Source organism: Mirounga angustirostris, unplaced genomic scaffold (assembly GCF_029215605.1).
Source record: "Mirounga angustirostris isolate CCGP_5_RB_7025 unplaced genomic scaffold, mMirAng1.0.hap1 SCAF_10, whole genome shotgun sequence".
Lineage (NCBI taxonomy): Eukaryota > Metazoa > Chordata > Mammalia > Carnivora > Phocidae > Mirounga > Mirounga angustirostris.
Window position 1 is genome coordinate 55,245,318 of NW_026991718.1, and position 20,700 is coordinate 55,266,017.

The 20,700-nt window shown below is 39.9% G+C and overlaps 1 long non-coding RNA gene across 1 annotated transcript in view; it reads left to right on the plus strand.

The window, feature by feature from the left end:
• Positions 1-14,390, plus strand: part of LOC129046119 (uncharacterized) — a 163,473-nt gene extending 149,083 nt beyond the window's left edge. The window contains exon 3 of the long non-coding RNA XR_008506886.1: positions 14,306-14,390. This is a non-coding gene — a long non-coding RNA (uncharacterized LOC129046119). The remainder of the gene's footprint in view (positions 1-14,305) is intronic.
• The last annotated feature ends 6,310 nt before the right edge of the window (positions 14,391-20,700 follow it).

Sequence of the window (20,700 nt, forward strand, 5' to 3'; positions counted from 1 at the left end):
TGAACCTTATTCTGCTTTATAAACCCAGTGCCTGACACAGAATTGGCACTCAGTAAATATTTGTTAAATGAATGAATATTAGGCATTGGGGAAGAATGATTACAAAAGAATTTAAGAAATGACCCCTGCCCTCCAGCCCCTTACAATCTACGTGAAGCCAAAAATACACTCAGGCAGTAGCCAACACAATGTCACAATGAATGAAGTAGTTACATGCAGCCACTGGTGGCTCTTGAACAAGAGTAAAACTTTCCTATGGACTTCATGAATGGAAGCTTTTGATAAGTCATTCCAGAACTGGGAAGAGAACAAATATGAGTACCTGACTCCTGGCCTTCAGTCTTATGCCAAACAGATGGTATCCTACCCCTTCTTAGGGATCTTAAGGTAGAGATGCCACAGTCTTTGATGGTTACCCAGACCAGCCCTTTGTCCAAGAATTCTTCCCATCTACTCAGAGCTTCTCCTTCCACATGGACTGATTCTGGATGGTTGATGACCACATGTTTTTCTGATGCCTGATGCTATTACATCACTGAAGGCCCAGCAGGGACAGTTAATCTGGCGACTTCAGAGTCTGACTGTGCCACTCAGAGTAGCTGATGGCCTGATGAGCATCCGTCTCAAAAACAAATTCCCTGAAGAACTGACTCACAACCTTAAGTGACCAATGAGCCATTTAATTTCCTTGTCAGATATCCTAGAGGTAGAATTTCAGGTGGGTTCTCAACTACAACCCTGGGCTCTGGTGATCTAATCCTCTGTTCTCACTCTCCATTCCAAGTTGGGGTGGTGGTGTATGATGGTTGGAGCAAATGTTCTATAGTCAGGCCAGAATCTGAATTCTGGTTCTGCCCCTTACCAGCTATATGAGAAACCTTTAGTACTCTCACCTGCCAGATGGAGAGAATATCTGTGTATGCCTCAGAGTTCTTTGGGGGAATAAAGGGGATAAAGTGGGTAAAGTGCGCCCCACACAGTAAGCCCTAGATAAGTGAAACATATAAATATCGTTTTTCCTTCTGTCTGCACTGGCTGGCTTAAAGAATAGGGCTGAATGCTTAAATCATCATCCTTAAAAGGAACACAGAATATCTTCTGGTTCAGTTCATGATTTCCAGCAGGCAAGACACTCTCCTAAGTGTGATCACAGTGATACAAAGACTGTAACAGTCCTTCTTGCTCAGGAATATCAACATTTTGTCTTGACTTTGGATTTCTAGATGGACAACTTAATTTAGAAGAACATCAGTAAAAGCTCTACTGGAATATGCTGCACAAAATTTTGCTTTTCAGATGATACCAACCCAGCCACTGTGACACCCCATGCTTGAACCTGCTTACCTCCCACATCCTGGGTTCCAGGGCATGCCATCTGACTCATGTTGATGGCAAAGAAGACTTACTAGAATGTTGAAACCACAACTGGTTGAATGTATAAAAGGTGTAGAATTGGGAAACCCTGAAGGGGGAATGGGAAATTATTCACTGTCACAATAGCTGTGATGGACAAAGTGAGGAACAAGCGGGGATTTCACAGTAAGCTTCAGTTGCTGCAGACATCTCACCTCTCAATGGCCAGTGAGGCTCAGTTATTACTCCATTATACTGTACAATAGGAGGTCTATCCCAGGCTTCCATTGTCTACACACATTAACATGCATTTTCCATTATTTAAAGGTAGCTTTTAAGGAAGTATTTGTGGGTATGATGGATGCCTCTCCAAGGACCTCCTTCTGTATTCTTCCTGTAGGCAAACCCCCTGCTGATCACATCTGCATTTGTCATGAGAAATCTGGCTTTCACCAGCCTCTCCAGCTCATTTCAATTCCTGATACAGACAATGCTTCTTAAAAGACCTTGTCTCCCAGGCCTCTGCTGGAGAATTTAGTTAAGTCTCCATCCCGTGCTTGGCTTCACTCCTGGTAGCCTGACTTAGCCATGTTGCTAAACCTGGCTACTCGAAGTGATATTTGACAAATGATTTCTCTCTAAGCATCTCCAGGGGAAGGCAGGGAAAAACCATTAGGTTTTCCATGAAAATCTGGAGTGTGAAGCCCTAACTTTAAACACATCCCTTCTTCAAAGGGTTTGTCAGAATCATGGAAAGTTGCTGCCTCTGGAGGAGACCATAAAGACCTCCAGTCTACCACCTGAATCTTGAGCATGGCAAGGCTCACAGAAAGGCATTTTCCAGGTCCCAGGCCAGTCACGGTGGAGGCAGGAGGACCACTGAGTCAGCCAATCCTTCCCTGCCTCCTATTACTCCACAACCAGGGCCTCTCAGAGTGGAGAAAGGGCTGGTCTCTGCCTATGTCTTCCTTTCTCTCATTCCTTCCTACCTACTGTCTTCCTTCCCCTTTTTAGGGGGACGAGGGGCTTGGAATATATTAAATATAAAAGAAATTAAAAAGTTTCATATATTGTATACATTTGTATTTCACAAAGTAAATTGTTCCCTTTGCAAAATAATTAGGGATTTTTTTTTTTTTTAATGAAGGTATAGCACATTTCTTTCAGACCCTGGAGAGGGAACATTTCTTTCAGACCCTGGGGAGTTTGAGTCCTATGCGAATGTGAGGCCAGTGAAATGACCTTCCACACTTGGTGCCCTGCCTCCCTCTCAGCCCTCCTGGGATGGGCTTTCACGGCAGCACAGAGCTTTCCGTTTTGAACAGAGGAAGTTGAGACATAATAGAAGGTGAAGACAAAGAGAGTAGAGAACAAGAGAGTGAAGGGGAAAGAAGGAAAAAGAAGGAAAAAGAAACACCTACTTGCCTTGCTGCTTTTCTCATTCATTTTCAAATTATTCCCAGATCAAACACTGAGGGGGATCACAGAGAAAAAAAGAATCAGGATCAGAGAGGAGCCCTGTGAAAATGTGTACCCCTCAAACATGTGCAAACTAGCATGAGGATGAGCTCATGATCCCTTCCAGCCTCAGATGCAGCCTGGAGCTGCTAAGTGGTGAGCTGAGGCTGTGTGGTCAGAGTTCCTCAGAGATCCTCAGCAATTTATTTACTCCCAAAGACAGCTTTCACTGCACACACACTTCCTTCTGAGCAGCCAATACAGGCTCCTTTAGATTGTTAGAAATAATTGTTGGAACACAAGTGAAATGAACTGGTAAATGCATTATGTGGATCAGTATATGTTCCTTTTTAAGAAAAGTTATTTTAAAATGAAATGGGAGCTCTAGCTACACCTAAGAAATAACAGAAAAACTCAAGAGAGTAAGCAATGCCCTCTTTTTGAATAGAGTGACAGCCTTGGTTATACTTCAACCCACATTCAGAGAGACAGCAAGCCAGTCAGATGGAGATGGGGAGCCAGGAGGGACCACAGGAGACTTCATCCCTAGAAAAGGCTATGGGACACACAACAGCAGAGGCCAAGTGATTGAGCTTTGCTGCCACAGACACCCTGGGTCAAGGGAGAGGGCTTTTAAGATCTATAGGAAAGATGTGGAGTGAAGAAATGTGCACTGAGCAGGAGCTAAACAGATGAATGTGCACAAATAATTGAACATGGAGGGCAACCAACACATGGAGGGGAGGTGGAGAAGCAGGATAAAATCTTGAAACTGCGGCAGTATTTGAAACCTTTGAGAAAAGCCACAATAACGAAAACAATGTGGGAAAAATCTGGGTGGGACATTCCATCTGGGAGGAGGTTCTTTTCTTCTGCAGAACATACTTAAGATAACCTGGCATCATATTTGGATCTATCTAAGTCCAGTGTTCAAGACAAATTTCTGTAGTTTCCAATGGGGAATTTTTCCTTCAATATGATTTGTGACCATCTTACTTATATTGCCTAGAAAATAAAAGCATTTTCTGCTGAAGCTAGGAAAGAGAGCTTTTTTTTCCTTCCAAAGAACAGGAGTTGATATCTAGTGTCCCTTCTGACTCTAAATTCAATGATCTTTGAAATGCTAGTGCTTGTCCTGATCCACCATTATAGGCAGCGGCTGGGACAGGAGGAGTTTGTTAACATCATAAATATTAAAATGGCATTGGTCTTTTGCATACCAATAGCATAAACAGTAAAACCTAAGAATTAGGCAAAGCACATTTTGCAAGTCTACACAGATGTGCAGGAGTATGTAAACTACTTTCTCTATTTCTGGAAGCTAAAGAAATCTCATTTGTAAAACAGTTTTTCTTTCCTGCCCTTTTCTTAGCACACCCCTCCCTAACTTCAGCTACTGTTCCTCTTACTGCAAATGCAGTATTTCTGTTAATTGTTTCTTTCCTGCTACAAAATATCAAACTTATCCCCATCTCCTTCTCTCATGACACTTGATGAAATAAAAGTTACTTTTTTTTAACTGAAGTTCCAGTTATTTAAAAAAAAATTATTTCCCTTTTACAACGATTGTCAAATAATTCCCTGTGTTGGCCAAATTTTTGGAAATCCTATAATTGGAATCCTAAGTGTTTTGGGAAGATCCCAGGAAAGGTGTCGGGACTTTATATCTGGATAAGATATGCACAGTACAACATAACACCTGCTATACTTTGGGTTCCATCAAAACACTGAATTTTAGTGGATATTGAGTACTCGGTCTGATTTTTCAGGTTGTGAATTATTAAGAGCATCTGCCTTCTTTCATTTCCTCTTGGCTGACCTTTCCCTGGCCACTTATACCTCAGGTTCAACAAACATTTTTTAGCAACTACCATATATTACAGGTGCTTGCTAGGAACTGCCTCTTTTGTCTTTTCCAAAAGTCTTTGGACTCTAAAAGTCAGGCTCTTTCCACTGTATCACAGCAACCCCTGTCCCATGTGGTCAGGAGAAAAGAAAAAAGAGAATAGTCTTCACATGAATTTATGTGCAGTTCTGGTAAACTTCAAGAAGCAGAAGGCTAAACTAAAACTTATGGCTAAATCAAAGCTTCTGGATTAACTGTGCTTATGTTCACCCATAACGGGGAAATAGAAAGGAGATTGTAGTGGTTCACTTAACAGACGGGAGATTCTCTGCAGAGATAATTCTCTATAGCCAGTCATTTTTAAAAGGTGTTTGAAAGACAGGCTTCTGAGAAAGATATAAACAGCTAAGTTGTCTAAAATTCATGATAATACATCGATGAAACCAATCCTAATATATGGAAAAGGGACTTAAAGGCATTTTTGAAAAATCTTAAGAATAGTTCACAAATAAGCTATAGTTTATTAGTTTCCATAGTTAAGAATACATATGAAAACCTCAGGACTAGATGATTTCTAAGGCCCTTAGAAGCTCAGACCATCCACAATCCCGTAAGATCAAGGCTAATATTTGGCTAATACATACTGGTTGTTAAAATACTGAAACACATCCATATCAGTTATTGAATAGCAGCTGCTTTGAGGTCACTGATGCTTCCCCGCCAACCTGACCTGGCAGGGCTGTAGACTTTCTGCTCTCCTCCTATAGCCAGCATCCACACCATGATGGCTATTAAATATTTTTAATATCATCCCTGTATAAGATATGAGTCACACATCTATCCTAACTCAGAATTCTTGGGCACTTAAATAGTCTTTTGATGGTCAACATATTGCATCTGCAAAAAATATTTAGTGCTTTCAGTGAAAGAACAATTTATTCATTCATAGTAAAACAAACAAACTTGTAAGTTTCAAAGAGACTTCCGTAAGTGAGTTGATTGCTTGCCTACAACAGAAAGACCCTTTCCAGTGTTTTGAGCATGGCAAAAATTTGGATATTTGCTTGTAACCATAGCTGCAAAGCTCTTAAAAACTATCTAATGGCATTGAACTATGAATTAAAGAAGAGATCATTCAAGAATTCCCAATGGGGAAAAAGACTGTCTCTTCAACAAAAGGTGCTAGGAAAATTGGACAGCAACATGCAAAAAAGAATGAAACTGGACCACTTTCTTACACCACACACAAAAATAAATTCAAAATGGATGAGAGACCTAAAAGTAAGACCTGAAACCATGAAAATCCTAGAAGGGAACATAGGCAGTAATCTCTTAGACATTGGCCTTAGCAACATACTTATGGATATGTCTTCTCAGGCAAGGGATACAAAAGCAAAAATAAACTATTGGGACTATATCAAAATAAGAGCTTCTGCACAGCAAAGGAAACCATCAACAAACAAAAAGGCAACCTACTGAGTAAGAGAAGATATTTGCAAAGATATATCTGATAAGGAGTTAATATCAAGAAGAACTTTTACAGCTCAACACCAAAAAAAACCCCAAACAAGTAAGTTAAAATAATGGGCAGAAGTCCTGAATAGTCATTTTCCCAAAGATGACATACAGATGGCCAACAGACACATGAAAAGATCCTCAACATCATTAATTATCAGGGAAATGCAAATCAAAACCACAATGAAATATCACCTCATACCAGCAAGAATGCCTAAAATCAAAAAGGCAAGAAATAACAAGTGTTGATGAGGATGTAGAGAAAAGAAAACCCTCATGCACTGTTGGTGGGAATGTAAATTGGTGCAGCCACTGCAGAAAACAATATGGAGGTTCCTCAAGGAATTAAAAATAAAAGTACCATATGATCCTGTAATTCCACTACTGGGTATTTATCCAAAGAAAACAAAAACACTAATTCAAAAAGATATATGCACCCCTATAATTACTGCAGCATTATTTACAATAGCCAAGACATGGAAGCAACCTAGGTGTCCATCCATTGATGAATGGATAAAGAAGAGGTGGTATATATAGACAATGGAATACTACTAAGCCATAAAAAGAATGAGATCTTGCCATTTGTGACAACATGAATGTACTTAGACGGTATAATGCTAAGTTAAATAAGTCAGAGAAAGACAAATATCATGATTTCACTTACATGTGGAACCTAAAAAATGAATAAGCAAACAAAAAACAGACATAAATAAAGAGAACTTACGTTGCAAGAGGGGAGGTAGATGGGGGTCTGGGTGAAATAAAGGGGATTAAGAGGTACAAATTTCCAGTTACAAAATAAATAAGTCATAGAGATGAAAAACTACAGCATAGGGGATATAGTCAATGAGACTGTAATAATGTTATATGGTGACAGATGGGGACTACACTTATTGTGGTGAGCATTGAGTAATGTATAGAATGGTCAAATCAATATACAACTTATAATGTTGTATGCCAATTATATTTCAATAGTAAAAAAGTAATATTCCTTATGAAAAAAAAATTAGTCTGCCAAAAAAGAAGAGATCATTCCACTGTATCCCTTCTCTAAGGCTTCCCTGGGGTGCCAAAACAGGTTAAATCATAGTTTTTGTTTTTTTTGATGATTCAAGGAGTTATGGGTGTGAGTTGTACAGGTACACATGTTTTCTACATGTACAACATATTTACACATACATGCACACACAGAGTTTGAGTATTTTCCCTTTGTAATACACAGGATGGCACTTCCATGGTGACCCTGCTATAGTAGGCTGGCTATTGTCACTATGAAAATGGCCCTGGTTTCCAGGCTAAGAGATCATAAGGAGGTATCTTAGCAGAAGATAAAGAAAAGGGGTACTACCAAACCAGTCAACAAATATTTACTTTCAGAGTGTCTATATGTGCCAAGCACTTTCCCAGAACAGGATTCCTTGTCTTTAAATAGTTTACATTCTAGAAAATAAAACATAAATCAATAAACAAACATTTTAGGTTCTGGAAAGTTCTATGTAGAAGACATATTAAGCTAAGGTGAGAGAAAGCAACAGAGTAATTAAGGAAGAATCTGAAGATGGGACATTTAAGCTGAGACCTGAATGGTGATAAAGTGCAACCATGTGAATTGAAGGAAAGAACCTTTTAAGGAAAACAAATAACAGGTGAAAAGGCTCTGAGACATCTGTGAGCTTTATGTGTTTGAGTTACAGAAAGAAGTCCAATGTGGCCAGAGCCCAGGGAAAAAGGGAAGACTCAAGGGAGATGAGGTCACAGAGTTAGGTAGGGAATTTTGCTTCCAGCAGTGTGGCAGATCAGCTACTCTGAAAATCCTCCTGCTGCAGAACCCCTAGTGCTGAATCAATTACAACATATTTTTTAATGCATAGCTGAAATTGCATGAAAGTAAGGTAGATCCACATGGGTGAAAAGCTGCCTAGTGAACTGAAACCAGAGTGGTGAGCTAATGGGGAAGCTGGGTCTGCCCTGGGGCAAATGTTATTAGGAGTCTAGAGCTTTGGGAATTAATGATCACATGGGGTAACAGACTACTTTGGGCACACGCAGATGGGGGAGAAGATGATGAGGCCTCCACTCCTCAGTGAAAAAATAGGCTTGAGGGGGGAAAAAGGTTAGAAAAAGCAGCCATAGTGAAAACTTTTATCTCTGAATTGCAATTCCATTTGGAGAATAGTCTGGGGTTCAAATTTATTCTATCTTGGATAGTAAGGAAAACTCAAGCTGAGAAATTAAATTAAAATGGCCCTATATCTGTCCCCTTAGATTCCTGTAAAAGGAAATACAAATTTTCTTAAAGGAATGTACCTTCTATTTAGGTCCCTCAGGATCATACTTCAATGAAATAGGAGCTCTTGATTAAAAATTCCTACGGAATCAAGCTACAGTAAGAGCCACCAGAAACAACAAACAAACATTTAGACTTCTAAGAATTTCAGATGATGAAATTCCTAATACAGAATATAAAATAACTATGCATAAAATATTTAAACAAGTTAAAAGTGAAACAAAAAAAATGAACAAAGAACAAGCATTTCAAATGATTAATTTGAAAAAATAAAAAAAAAGAAAGGTTAACATTAGATGCTCAAAGGATGATTTTCCATTAACAAATGGTCTGGATTATTCAAAAAGGTCAATATCACAAAAAACAATAAAAGGAGAGGGGATTCTTTTAGATTAAAAGAATCTAAAAAGAATAACCAAATGCAATTTGTGAAGCTTGACTGGACCTGTTTTTTAAAAAATACTATAAAAGAAATTTTATTGGTTAATTGCAGAATATGAATATGAACTATGAATCAAATTCAAATATTTAACTATTATTAATGTTCTTATTATAAAGATGTAACCAGTAGGATGTTGTAACCAACTCCTTATATGTCTACTTATAGTTCCAGAAGGAGAGACTAGAAAGGAAGGGGGTGAATTATTTTCTGCAACAGCTTTATTGAAATTTAACTCACACACCATACAATTCATTCATTTAAAGTGTATAATCAATGTTTTTTTCATATATCCATAAAATATATGCAATCATCATAGCCAATTTTAGAACATTTTTATCACTTCAAAAAGAAACCCTGGGGGTACCTGGGTGGCTCAGTCAGTTAAGCATCTGCCTTCGGCTCAGGTCACTGACTGAGACACCCAGGCACCCCTAAATAAATTAGTTTTAACAATGTTCAGCAGATTCATTAAAAAAAAAAAACAAATCTAGTCATACGCTATTTTCAAGACATTCACTTAAAATATAATGGTACGAAAAATTGCAAGTAGAACATAAGTCTTTCTAGACAAATACCAAATACAAAGACAAAACAAAAACTGAGAGGTAAGCCAAAACCAAGTTATGAAAAGTATTATAAACCATGGCAAAGAAGTGGATTATACAGAGTTTGAGGCTATTGGAAGGCATGGAAGGGTTTTAAAGAAAAGAATGATGTTGTCTGATTTATGTTTTAGAAGATAACCCAGCTGCCCTGTGAAAGGAGGAGAGGGAAGCAGGGGGCAAAGCAGAGGCAGGGAGACCACTTAGGGGGCCACTGCTATTGTTTAGGCTGAGGGTGCCTTGGACAAGGATCGTGGAAGTGGAGATGACAGACATGTTCTGATTCAGAAGATGTCTTGACAGGAAGCTGGTGGGATTACTGTGGATGATGTGACAGCAGAAAGGAATTAATCTCAAGATTTTAAGCCTGAGCAACAGGGAGTGTGGTAATCCAATAAGTAAAGATGGAAAAAACAAGGGGTAGGGATGGTGGAGTAGCTTTAGAACTGACCATTTCTTGGCCATTAATTTTGAGAGGTCTCATGGATATACAAACGGAGGTACTGCATATGGGAGTCTGAAGTTCAGGAATTTCAGTTTGAAATGGTTTGGATTTATACTCCAGGGACTTGATGGGATCACCAAAGAGGTCAGTGAAAAGAGAAAAGGGCTAAAGACAAAGCTCCCAGGCATTTCAACACTTAGAGGTTTGGAATGAAGAGAATAGAACAGGGAGGCAGACGGAAACCCTTATGAGATTAGGGTAATCCAGAGAAAGGATTTCAAGAAAGAAAGTGTGGCCCATCATGTCAAAAAACTGTTGAAAGTAAAATGAGGACAACTGATTATTAATAAAAAGTCATTATTGACTCCAGTGACAGCCATTTCAGAGTTGTGGTGGAATGCTTGGGTAATCTGAAGAAAGAATGAGAGGTAGGAAATTAATTTTAGGAAGTATTTTTGGGAAATCTTGATGGGAAAAGAGTTTTAGCATTGTTTTTTAAAGAGATGATATCAAGGTTTTTAATATGCTAATAGGGATAATCTAAATTGGAAGAAATTGGTGATTGGAAAGAAAACAGTAATAATTGCAAAACTGAAGTCTGAAAAAGTAGATAATTAGCAGAGCACAAGAGGAAATGTTGGCCTTACATAGGGTCAGGCTCTTGAGGTGGGAAGTCATCAGCTTTTATGCGAACTGTCCAACATGGCTGCTGGTGAACCTGGCTATAGCCAGGGGCATTTGGGACAGTTCATTCACAGAATCTACTACATGTCTCTGCTGAGGCTGGAGACGCACACACCCCATCGATGACGCAGTTGTGAAGGTCTCTCTAGGCACCAATTCCCTCTGATCCAGCCTAGCCCTAGGTCATATTCAAGGTAGAGTTGCTGACCATGGGTCTCAACTAGACCAACCTGCCAAGCCAATTACTTTCCCCTTCTTTAGGGAAATCTCCTCAATACTTCCTCCTCCTGGAGCTGCTTGTATTCCTCCCAGGGCCTAACCTACCCAGCAAACAAGTTCATTCCAACCCCTCCCCCTCTAGAGCTATCCCCTCTTCCAAGGGTTGGGGTGTGTGTGTGTGTGTGTGTGTGTGTGTGTGTAAGAACATACCGGAACCAGTTTTCTTCCTTCTAGTATATGCAAGAGTCTAATGACTGGTAGGGCTCCTGGATCACAGGCTCATACTGACCACCAAATCAGGGGCCAGGAGACATATAATGTCAGCCATCCCTATTCTGTAAGGACTGAAGATCTGACCCACCCAAAGACACGAGTTGTGACTGTCAAGTCAGGGCCTCCAGTTTTGAATGTTACCTCACTAGAGCAACAGCCTATGATGCCCTTTTCTCCATTATTGTCTGGAGGATCAGACCAGACAATCAAAGAGGGTGTTGCAGGGCCAGAACAGAGGGGCTCCTGGAGGCTCAGTTAGTCCATCGACAGCAGCAGAAACCTTGTCTTCAGCTGACTCACAAAGCACCCCTCTTGCAGCAAGGGCCCTTTCTTATTTAGTATCACAGTCTAAGTTAAATCCAAGCTTTCTTCACATGAGGGTGAAAGAAATTTGGGAAACCATCCTTGGCCATATGCAGCCATGTTTAGTACCACAACATGCAGCTTTTTATAACCTGTGCTCATGACTTTGACCTCTGCCTCTTCAGGGTGGGCATGATTTTGAGGCATACTGAATAAAACCAGGATTTCATCTATATTCTCAACTCACACTTTTGATATATCACTGGCTATAAAACATCATCTCTGGAACAAAGTCAGGCGGCTTCCATTGACAGATGATCACTACCTGGCTGAGAGTCCTGCTCAACTGACAACCAGCTTCTATGAGCTTTGAAAGTCTATGATCTCTTCTGAAAGATAAGGGCAATTTCTCCAGCCTTACATGGCCTGACATGTACACAGTAACGTATTGCTTCAGTGTTCTGTAACTGCATGATCATTGCGAAGATATTTTAATGCAGTGATTCTCAGAGTTTGCTGCATGTGAGAATCATCTGGGGAGAACAATTGCCTTAGAACCTCTGGGACCCAGGCATCAATATTTTTTAAAGTTTTCCAGACGAATTCAATGTGGAACCAAGTGCGTTCTGAAAGTATTATGAACAAATGTTAAGTTAAAATTTGACCCCCATGTGGTGCTACCAATGCAGATAACTGAGGTAACAAACACATTCTACCAACCACAAATTTCACATATATTCAGATAACCCATATGTCACAACTTTCTTGTCTGCTCAAGTAGCTGTAAAAATTTCTTAATATGATTGCCACACACCAATTTCAGAAAAGTTAAAACGTGAGGAAACATGTGGCTCAGAATTTGGAAACACAGTGATGTTATTGGTAACCAGAGGGGAAGTGTTCCTGGAAGCTTGTCAGTCATAAGATCCTTATTTTGACTTAAAACCTGGATTTTCACTTCAAAGGTCTCATCTACTCAGTGTGGTCTGAGGACAAGTAGCATCAGCATCACTTGTGAGCTTGTTAGAAATGCAGACTCCTGCCCCACCCCAGACTGCTGACTCTGAATCTGTAGTTTAATAACACCCCCAGGTGATTCACATGTTCATTTACGTTTGAGAGGCACTGGTTTAGAGCATTACAGGAAGAAGAAAAGGTAGGCAAACAAAACCAAGTGTTAAAACTTAACAACTCAAGAGACCTAGGTATTTTACAAACTCACTAATCAAACCCTTTAAAGTTGAGTGTTTGAATTCTCCTGCTCAAAAAAGAGATCATTTTGTTACAGTTTCCTCCTCCACCTCTCACCAGCTATGTTAACAAGACACAAATCCTTCATGAAAAGCTTTGAGCAGGATCATGTTGGGTAACACAATGGAGACTATGCACCAGTCTTTACATTATATGTCTCTCTTTCTGTGGTTTTGGTTACTACGAACAATTACATGATGATAGGGTCTTTGTTGCTTAGAAGTCCATCTGCTCCACCTACCTGAACTTGTGCTCAGCTTGGGACTACCATGACTATTGCCATGGCAATTGATTATGATTTCATAAACTCTGAATCAAGACCACCGGTGAAGGGTGAGCAACAAGACTTGATGCGTTCCTAAGCAGGAAGGTTACCCATGTTCACATAAATAACCCTTGCAGACAGGCAAACATCAATATTAAACATCATTCACATGGAAAAGGGAGGGTGAGACAGATTTTGGGATCATTATGATTCAATAGGGTGGTTTCCTAAAGTTGCAAATTGTCTTTAATGTCAAGACTTAAAAAGCTCCTAAAACAATGAGAGACTATTTCATCCTGCCTTTGCTCACGATTACACCAAACCCTACTTTTTGCTTTCTCCAGGTCTGGAGGACAACAGCATTTGAGCCAAAAGCATACACTTGTAGGGTCTTCAGAAGGAAACAGACTAAATTGCCAGATGTATTTTTATTCAATATTGTGAATCAGATGGAGCATACTAACCTTTCCAACAACCAAAGCACACATGCATGACTGTGTACTTGTGTCTTCCTTCATATGTAAAATCTCCTTAAATATTGAGATGCTATATTCAATTCAACAAATATTCCTCAGACACCTGCTATGTGAAAGGCAATCTGCAGGGCTCTTCAGGGAGCACAGAGACGAGTCATAAAAAAATACTGATATCTTACAGCATATTACATTACCATGGTACCCGCCACATTCAATAAAATCCTTGAAGCTTCAAAAACCAACTTCCCCCCCCCCAAAAAAAACACTGTGAAGGAAAAAGGAAATGAGGATGATAATAGTAATAGCAGTTGATGCACACACTGAAGGTGTTCCTTCCCTGTGTTTTTTTATTTGATTCTGCATTATGACTAATTCTGTAGGTTCTGTTTTCATCTCCTGATTTTGTAGGTTTATTTTAGGATAGGAAAACTGAAGTACAGAGGGATTAACTGACTTGCCCAAGGACTTACAAGGAGAAATTGCCAGACCCTGGAACCTAGACGATGCTCTGCCCATAATCCCAAGAAGTTATAATACAGTGACCATAAAGTCTGAAAATGTAGGTAATGTGATGTTATGATGTACCCTAATGTAATAGCAATAAACCATTTCTTTATTTACCTGCTACCGTGTTTTACATGTGTATGGTAGGAGAGGAGGAAGATATCAGAGAAAGAAGTACTATGAGAAAAGAAAAATAGCAAGGTGTTCCACTCTGCGAACAGCTTTGTAGAGGAGGTGGCATTTGAGCTGGACCTTTATAATAGCTGAGATTTAAAAGCCAGAATAGACGGAAATAATCCAGAGGATGAGAGAACACAGTCAGGATATAGGGACACTAGTGGGTTAATATGGTGGAATACTCATCTAATTTTGCTCCTTCCAGAAACCCCAAAACCCAAGGTAAAAGGATTTCTTTTGCAAAAGACCTCAAGGAAGAGGAGACAATGGCAACTAACTTCTGAAAGCTGGAAAGTGGGTAAGTGGTGGAGCAGACCTAAAACCGGTGGTGGGGAAAGCTGAGAACTGACCCCATTTACACTGCAAAATCCTCAAAAGATAGGACAGCATACAACAGCACCAGATCTTTCTAGAACTAGGGATGGAGGCAGGATTAAAGTAAAAAGATTAGGAAAAGCTGGCTGATGAATATTATTGGCTTTATTTCCAGAGATGTATTATAATCCCTAATTTCTTTCTCACACTCCAAGATGCTGTGAGGCTTCCCCTCTGCAGTTGAATGAGAAGACTGGAGGAATTTTCTCTGGAGAAGGTATAACAGAGGGCCTCTGGATTGGGATGCCATGACAGCTGAGGGCATGGGTACTGTGCCAAAAGAACCATTTGTGTACTGATGCTGAGACCCCAGAACATGGCAGCCAAACTCTCAGCTTCCATGGAAGAGATTGGAAAATCTTCTCAAGGGAATCTGATCAGCTCAAGGAAAAAAGTGTATATATACTAACTTCAGGACTTTCTCCCCAAACAGGCATAATTACTCTACAGTGAAGTTTTAAAGTGGGCAAGTCACACACACACACACACACACGCGCGCGCGCCCAGAATTTCTATCATCTGTTCAGTTCTCTAGTCTGAGGCATGAGCAGACAGGCAAGAATGACCAGATATCTAAGGAAAGCTTCTAATATGAAAGGCAGACACCAGAACACACACACACACAACACTGGAGAAACTTAACAACAACAAAAAAATCCATATCCTTAGAGGGATAAGACAATAGATCTAGGAAGCAAAGCTAGAAAGCCATAGAAAAGAAACATTTAAGAAATAAAGAAGAGCTCTTGGAAATTAAAAATATAAAAGCAGAAATTTTTAAAATGCAAAGTAACAGCTGGAATATGAAGTTGAAGAAATCTCTTAGAAAATAGAGCAAGAAAATAAAGAGTTGGAAAACAAACAAGACAATCACAGGCCAAATCAGAGAGTTGAACATATTAATAAGTAGTTTCCGAAAGAAAGAAAGAACACAGATGAGAGGAAGCCATCAACAAAATAACCAAGAAAAAAGGCCCATAATGACAGGATGTAAGTTGTGCGGCCGACAGACTCACTAAGTACTTAGCACATAGGGTGAAAACAGACGTATCACTGGGAAATTTCGGAACACCAGGCACAGAAAGTGGATCCCACCAGCTTCCAACAAGAACATTCAGGAGGATGATGATGGTGATCCATGATAATACCTGGGCACTGAAGACAGAGGTGACTTGTCCAGGTCGGAGTACTTTGAACTCAAGGAAAGGATCTACTAAGGCTTTTGTCACCAGGTCTCCAACAATACTGTACCATCTTTTTAATCCAAGGACAGAGTGCCTTGGTGCACCTGGCACATATTCTTACCTGTACTTGGCCTGTCTTTATTTTTTGCAAGTCAAGTTTATGTTCTCCATGCCCTGCTGCCTGGATAGATGAGGAAGCCCATTCCATGCACAGAAGACCTGCTCCTGAGAATCAGAGGTAAGATGGAACAGAGAGAGCATCCATTCCTGTATTAGTTTGCCAGGGCTGTCACAACAAAAATATCACCCACTGTGTGGCCTAAACAATGAACACTCATTTTCTCACAATTTTGAAACCCAGAAATCCAAGATCAAGGTATCAACAGGTCTGGTTTCTCCTGGGGCCTCTCTCCTTCGCTTGCAGATGGCTGTATTCTCACTGTGTCCTCACATTGTCCTTCCTCTGTGCATGCACATCCCTAGTGTCTACGTGTCCAAATTTCCTCTTCTTGTAAGAATACCAGTCAGATTGAATCAGGGCCTGCCCGCCAAGACCTCATTTTAACTTAATCACCTTTTTAATGCACTATCTCTAAATACAGTCACATTCCAAGGTACTAAGGGATCAGGGCTTTGACATATGCATTTTGTTCAGCCCATAAACACTCCATCTCACCATATTTCTGACTGTACAACAGCCCTGCCAGATGCCCTGCCCACTGACTTCCCCCCAGAAGGGGCTCAAACCATACATGACCCAGAAACTCCATTCAGCTTATCTTCTGGGACCTCTATCAGAAAGTGGTAATACTACCCTTTTCCTTACACAGCTTGGTTGGTGCCTGTGTGTGTGTGTGTGTGTATGTGTGTGTGTGGTTGCAGGAACACAGATGCAGGTGAAATAACTATCAAAAAAGGAGAGAAAAGAAAAACCCCAAAGGAATGAGTAAAACAAAAGTTTCCTCTCCTGAGAAAAAAGCAGATAAAAGTATAGAAGGGCATACAGTGGGCTTCTATTTCTTAGCCTTCATGGTGGATACATAGTCATTAATTTTATTAATCTTTGAGTTGTACATATATCTTTTATACATCTAAATTAAAAAACAAAATGAGAGGAAACAGTAGGGTTTGAAGGCTAAGGAGCATGATGTACACTGAAAGAACAATGAGTAATTCTGTTTACCTGGAACACAGAATGAGTGTTCTGAACAATATTTGAAAATAAAGCTGGAAAGCTAAGGCAAAGCTATGGTGTGCAAGTATTTGAATCTTAACAGGAAAAACAAAGTCAGTAGGCAGTCTGTGAAGCCATTGATTACTTTTAAACAGGAGAGAGATATAATTGGATTTGTGTTCTAGTAAGATATAAATGTATCTGGTAGCAGCTTACAGGCTGGAGAAAGTGGCCACTGCCTTCCCTTGGCCGTCTGAAGCCACTGTTCTGATTGAGGGGGGTCAACCTCCATAACGGCAGCAAAGCCAGATCCTCTCCATGCCAATGGAGTCAGGCCCATCCTGTCTCTCTTCACCTTATATTCCATTGAAAAATAGCCCTGCAGTTTTGTAGAAAGATTATGCCACTTAAATATTCTGGCCCAAGGACCAATGGAAGGGAGATGTGTTGGTGGCAATGCTTACAAGGTATATTGGCAATTTTATGGAAGGCATCAGTAGGTGTTTGCAAATGTGGCATAGCAGGTAGAATTAGGATCTAGGAAGAACACAGGGGAGCTTCCTTTTTTTTATAGTTTTAGAAGTCATAGCTTTCCCCAACTGCCCAAAGGACCAGCCTGGCAGGGAGTTGGCTATGATTTTCGCTGTGTGCAAGTCCAATAAATCTCATGATAGAACATTAAGAGTGACCACCTAGTGAACTCCTTAATGTACCACATGCTTGGCACACACTATCTTACTATGTCTGCTTTTCACAATGAGCTCATGACCAGGTAAAAACTCACATAGCTTTTCATGTAAATTCAGGAGGTACTCCCTGATCCCCTAGTACCTTCTGCCTGCAAAGATCATGGTTTTCCTACTATGCCATGTGACACAAGAGGTTTTATCTGTCTACTTAGCATTTTCAGCCATAGCCTCCTCACATCATGGAATTCTGGGGAACTCAGAGGTCAGCTAACCTCTTACACATTGCAGCAAGCCCCTTTACAGCATCACCCACTGCTTGCTATTCATTGGTGATGCAAGGCAGATCTGACAAAAATTTCATTGTTGAGGTATGCTCTACCCTCTTGTAAGTTCACTTACTGGTCTTTGTTCTGTGCTCAAGAACAAGTCAGAACAGGTTTATCTATTTTCCTTGTGATGTCCTTCAGATATTTGATGGCAATCATCTTCATTTTGCTTGGGCTCCCCTCTTCCATGCTCAAGACCCCTGTTTTCTCAGAAAGCACATCCCCTGGATGTCCTCTTACTTGTCAAGGACCCTCTAAATAGGTCAAAGAATGGACCACAGTAGCCATAGACTGACTACCATGAATTGCTAATTAACTCCTCATGTATGTATTCTGTCCCTCATGGATTATGGAAAAACAGTGAGCCTGACTCATTGCTCTTTTTATCCCCAGTAGACAGGTCTTGCAAACAGAAGGTGCTTGATGGTGTTTCCTGATCCCTTGACTCATTTGTTCAGAAATATTGTTATCACTCCTTGGGGTCCTTCATATGCTCTCAATTATCTAAAGAACTAGCTTCAGGAATTGAGATCAGCATGGTAAGGCTGCTCCGCACAAGCCACATGCATCTTGGGACCACTTGGGGGCAGTGACAAATGTGACAAGGTCTATGAAATACTTGTCAATAATGCACATAAAACTATTTTATGTCAGTGTTCATTGTACTTCAATGATAATCTAGCTGAAACACAAGTCAGAATCAAATCCCTTTTGTACTAGTTGTCTATTGCTGCATAACAAATTATACCAAAATTTAGTGGTTTGAAACACTAATAACTATTTTTTTGGGTATCCCTCACAGTATCTGTGTGTTAAAAATTCAGGTGTGGCCTGGCTGAGCAGTTCTGACTCAAGGTCCCTCCTGAAGTTGCATCAGATGTCAACCTCAGTTCTGTCACCTGAAAGCTTAACTGGGGTTGGAAGATTTTATTCCGAGCACACACTTACATGGCTAGGAAGTGGTGCTAGCAATTGGCAGAAGGCCTCATTTCCTCTCCACAGAGTTGCATATCTTCACAGCCACCCCCTAGAACAAGGGATCCAAGGGATCCAAGAGACCAATACATAATCTTGTCTTTTGTCTTTTTTGACAGAGCTGTGAAAGTCACACACTGTCACCTGCTTTATTCTATTGGTCATACAGATCACCCCTGATTCAAAGCAGAAGGGGTTACTAAAGTGGTTACAAGGATCAATGGAGATCCAACAAGAGGAGGCTTTCCTGGGTATTCTATATGCAGAGATTGGCTCTAATTCCCATTTTGAGGCAGTATACTATCTTTACCCAGAGACCTGATTGCCCAGGACAAGGTCTTAATTAGAAGAAGCCAAGACACTTGAATTTGTGAGATTTTGTGACCCTAATAAGACCCATCCAGAAGTCTACAGTTTATTCATTTATTTCACTAAATACCTATTGAACATTTACTATATGCTTGGCACATTTCTACATGCTTAGAATATATCAGTGAGCAAAACTAAACAACAGGCAAGTGTATTTATTCATCATCTGTCTTCTTTCTAGACTTTGAAAATGAGAGATTAACATCTTCTCATTTCTGGGCTTCTTGGATCTCATTCTTTTAATTCTAGACTCTGACCTTCATACATGTAAAACCAAAACAACAATAATAGCAACAATTATTGTTGTATAAATAACATTTGTAGGACATTTACTATGTGCCAGATGCATGGTAAGCAGTTCATTTATTATATCATTTGATACTCTTAACAGTTTAATGCAGTAGGTATTTTTGTCATCAGTATATATATATATATTTTTTTTGCAAATGAGGAACCTGGGGCTTAGGTAAATAACTTGTCCAAAGTCATACAGTTAGTGAGTGGAAGATCTGGGACTCCAAAGCTTCAACCATATTGCAACAAAATCTGTGTTCTTAAAGTTGATGAATCATCCCCTAGCAGATGTTGAAACTCAAATGCCTCTAGAGGCCAGGTAAGTGATATAAAGGGAGAGAGCTAATGAGACAATAGGGAGTAGTGAGGACATTGGTGAGCTATCGACTCATGTCTGTCTCAAGGCATGAAAGTTCACATTTTTCTCAAACACTTCATTGGCCAAATAAAATACATCTCAGGGCCAGATTCAGCTAGCAAGACCCAGGTTCAAAATTTAGGTATCATACCTTAAATTCAATTAATGTCTCAACTACAAGAATCTTTACAAATCTTGTACAACTTGGTTTTCATCCAAAGTCTATATTTAAAATATTGGTTTCTTGTGGTGAATGAGACAGTGGAGAATAGAAAACGACTAAGATTTCATTCTTCATTTGTTCATTCAATAAATATTTATTTAGAGGCTTCTATATGCTAAGCTCTGGGGTTAAAATAGATAATATAACAGATGCCATTCCTGCCTTCTTGGAACCTAGACCTAGTCAGAAGTTTTACATTCATACTCAAGAGAGGATACACGATGTTCCTCAAGCTTATTTTAATATTCGCAAGACCCAAGTGTTCCAAGGAAAAGACTCTGGGAAATACTTTACCCTAAACCAGGAGATGCAAAATAACAGCCCTCTAGCTGAGTAGACATACTTGATTGGCTAGTATAGTGATTTAAGGTTTTTGAAAATGTCTTTAGGAAGGGCCTACACTCTGCTATTGGCCACAGACTCCACCTTTATCTATTGGAAATTCCCTGTCCTGCTTCAAACATTTATATTGCTTAATGGCTCCTGAATACATTTGCATTTACAGTCTCTTTTCAGAATCCCTCCTGCTCTGAAATCCTCTTGGCATCTTGGGGAAAAACTAAGAATGAAGACTGGTGATTTAAATATTCCAGGTGGAGATAAAGTCTAGGCAACTCTGTGGAATAGTAGAAA